Source organism: Ceratotherium simum, chromosome 12, assembly GCF_057802395.1.
Source record: "Ceratotherium simum simum isolate JZ-2026a chromosome 12, ASM5780239v1, whole genome shotgun sequence".
Classification (NCBI taxonomy): domain Eukaryota; kingdom Metazoa; phylum Chordata; class Mammalia; order Perissodactyla; family Rhinocerotidae; genus Ceratotherium; species Ceratotherium simum.
This window is the reverse complement of record NC_141911.1, coordinates 65,135,001-65,139,123: the sequence shown is the minus strand read 5'-3', so window position 1 is coordinate 65,139,123 and position 4,123 is coordinate 65,135,001.

Here is a 4,123-nt window from a genome sequence, read left to right as displayed (position 1 = left end):
AGAGTTTGGACAAATGACCGTTTCATTATAACACAGCCTAATTGTTAAAGCTCTTCTTATTGAAAAGAATAAAAATTTCATTAGTCATCACAGTAGCGCGGCACAAACTCCTCCTCCTTTTCCCCACAATGCACAGAAGGAACGGTCGTTTTGAGCTTATCATTGAACATTTTGGACGCTTTGGTTCTTCCTGACTTTTGCTCAAAGTACACTATGTATTTTAGCAAGAAATTTTGAAATAACTTTCGTAATAATTTAAAGCTAACTTTATAGGTGGAATTGTTAAGGAAACCTCGGCCATCACAGGCGAATGCAGCTCAAGTTAACAGCTGCCCAGAGGGCCTGCTCTCCCATGTTCAAATCCCAATTTTATGGGATTATGAAGGATTCACAGGTCCATCTTGAGGCTCAAATAAGATAAAGACAAAAGTGCTTTAGAAACTGTAAAGGTTTTGCAGATATAAGGGGAAAACGTTTGCTTCGGGACCACTTATTTCCACACAGTTTTTGATTTTAGTATCTTTTCAGCTTCTCCAGGACAGATATGTACTGATCACTGCCCTACATGTAAAAACTGAAAGGAAGAAGGACCAAGATCAAATGAAGATCGCTAATCTGGGAATCAGAAGTCCTGCCACTAATTAGATGGTAATGTCGAATAAGTCATGTGCCCTTTTGGAAGCCCAGTGTGGCCAAGTGGTGAAAATGTGAAGGTTAGACTAGATGAGGACCACAGTGCATGGCAACCAATAGCCCTCACACCTGAGCAGGCATTACTAGTTGATGATAAAAGTGTTTCTGGCTAAGACAGGACGCAGTCTCAGAGTCTTTGACAACATAGCTCCCCAGTCAGGGTTGGCTCTCTGAGTTTAAACCTATTTGATAGGCTGGGACTAGAGACAATCTTTTAAGGTTTCTTTCTTCCAGGTCTAAAAAGCTATAGTTGTCATCTGTGATTTAGATAAATCATATTACTCCTCTGCTCAAAGTTTTCCAGTGACTCAACTTTGCATTCAGAGTAAAAGTCAAAGTCCTTATAGGACCTACTATTCAATCTCACCTTTCTTGCCTCTCCTCCCTCATCTCCCACCTCTCTCTCTCACTCAACCTGCTCTAGTCACACTGGTTTACTGTTTGTTCCTCAAACACATCAGTTTTGCCCTTGTCTCAGAAACTTTGCAATGACTGTTCTTTCCACCGAGAATATCCTACTTCTACATACCCATGTGCTCACTCGAGGAAGATAATTATCTTCCTCAAGTCTTTACTAGTTACAATCTTTCAACGGTCTACACAGGAGTTGGCAAACTACAATCTATGGGCCAAATCTGGCCCCTGCCTGTTTTTGTATGGCCTACAAAGTAAGATGGGCATTTACATTTTTAGTTGAAAAAATATATGTCAAAAGAATAATTATATTCTGTGATGCATGAAAGTTATAGGAAATTCAAATTTCAGTGTTCATCGATAAAGTTTTATTGAAACACAGGCTGCTTTTGTATGAAAATGGCAAAGTTGGATAGTTATGGCAGAGACCATATGATCCACACAGTCTAAAATACTTACTATCCGGCCCTTTACAGAACAAGTTTGCCGACCCCTAGGACAGACTTACCATTTTGTTAAAAATTACTGGGAGCACTTGCAATTTGATTCCATCTCTTTCTCTCTCAGTTTTAAAAAATAACATTTATCACATTATACCACATTCTACAAGTTCTTTGTATATTATGTATATTTATTGTCTTGATATCCGTAAGATATCTATAAGAGCACAAATTCCATGAAGTCAGAGAATTCGGTCCATTTTATTCCCTGACATGTTCCCAGTACCCTGAACAGCGTCTGGCACATAATAGGTATTCAATAAATACATTGTCGGAATGAATTCTATGGAAGATACCTGCATTACATAGAAATACTAGACAGGGTAGTCAGAGAAGCCTTCAGGGGAAGATGATATTTGAGTGTTAAAAGGTACTAAAAACTTAGAAAAAATTTTTCCTAGAAGGGGTAGTAAATGAAAGAAAACTTGTGTAGGATAGTCTGAATGTAATGTAGAGCCCATAAGGTGGAGAGGGGGTGGAATGTAGGTTGAGCCAGGTTGTGGAAGACCTGGAATGTCTGATTAAGATGCTTGAGTTTAATCTTATAAAAAATTGGATATCTTAGGAGGATTTTTCTGATAATTATATGATATTCAGTATGGATTGGAGTGGGCAAAATATATATAGGAATTGTAATAGCCCAGGTTCAGATTTCTAAAGGTTTAGCAGTAGACAATGGCAAACAAAATAAAAAAGAAAGAATTTTGGGAGTGAGTGAGGAGGAACCAACGGTACCTTCAGTATTTTGATCCTTGGTAAAAAAATGTCATTGTTAAAAATTGAAAGGTAGCAGAAAAGAGAAGGTGTTTGAAAAAAAGAAACATCACTCTGCTTCAGTTTTTTGCGGTTTATTGAATAAATATGTATGTAATTCCCGTGTGCAAGAGTTCTGAGGATTCCGTGCCACAGAGAAGGTATATGTGACTCTAAACCTGGTAAAGTAACTAAACCAATTAGATTTTAGTAGAGTTAGATTAGTTGAATTACTTCAGAATCATGCCAGGATAGGTTTCACTCTGCTAGATTTCAAAAACCATTTGTGCAATATATGTTGAACAGAGATAATAAATCCAAAGATATATGATAGTGCTTAAAATTTTTTTGTAAAAGTAGTAGGATAACATAATTCTAGGTGAAAGAAAAGAAAAATATTATATACAATTTGATTTCATTTATGTAAAATTTTATATGTATTTGAGATGGATTTTAGCCTGTGTTCTCCATATTTTCCGTATTATTTGACTTTTTTTTGCAATGACTATATTATTTTTTACAGTCACCAAAAAGATATAAAGCTATTTTCTTATATTAAACTACAAGAAAAAGGACAGTAGGTTAGATGTATAGCAAAAATCTCTGTAGATTTGTTTAGATATTAAAAACAGATCCAGGCTACATACTAGTTATTTGCTGTGAAGAGAATTAGGAAGTATTTAGTAAAGTTTGAGATAATAGTTAATGTTCTAATAAGCTGATTGTTAAGTACAGCTTGCCTCATGTTTAAAATGGGGATGGTAATCCTTTTCAAAGGGTTATCTAACGGAATTAATATGGTAAAGAATATAAAGCATCTATCTAGTGAGCAGGTATTATTGTTAAGAATTGGGTAAGTAGTAAGGTAAAAAAAATAAAGCATCTGAGTTTGAGAATCAAGCTACATTTATTTAATCCTTCACTCAATTTATTCTACTAAATGCCATGAACTGTGCTAGGTGCTGGGGAACACATGTATTATCAGGGCCCTGTCCTGTCTTTAAGAAGTTACCAATATGTTTAATAGGTTGTTGCAGATGCCATGACTCAAGTTCCTACAGTGCAGAGAATTTAAACCAGGCCACCTCCCCAGAGAAAGTTTAGCAAAACACAGGTGTTTTGTGTGCCCTGATGCTTTTCACTAAAAATATACACAAAAGCACTTTTATTTGGAAGTCATCCTTTAATTCATTCATTCGACAGTTATATATTGAGGATCTTCCATTTTTAAACTTTCTTCTTGGAGCTGACCCTATAGCAACGAAGACAAACATTTCTTCTCCAATGCAGGTTTCAATCTAACAAAGGGAGAAAAATAAACCAGGAAACAAATAAATAAACAAGACAAATTCAGTTAGTAATAAATTCGTTGTTACATGCTGTCAAGTTGGCTCCAACTCCTGGCAATCCTAAGAATGAGTAATGTCCACAATGTCCTGTCCTCCACACCGACTCAGCTTCTGCAGACTCAGGCCTACGGCTTCCTTTATGGAGTCAATCCATCTCAGATTTAGTCTCTCTCTTTTCCTGCTGCGTTCTACTTTCCCCAGCATGATTGTCTTTTCCAAAGAATCCTGCCTTCTCACGATGTGCCCAAAGTAGGACAGCCTCGGTTTGATCATTTTTGCCTCCAGTGATAGTTCAGGCTTAATTTGCATTAGGACCAAGAAACCCAAACATGGTGGTATGATTGACTGGGCTCATTTAGTTTAGGTGGTCGAGTAAGTCTTCCCTGAGCAAGGGGTATCTGACCCGAGACTTAA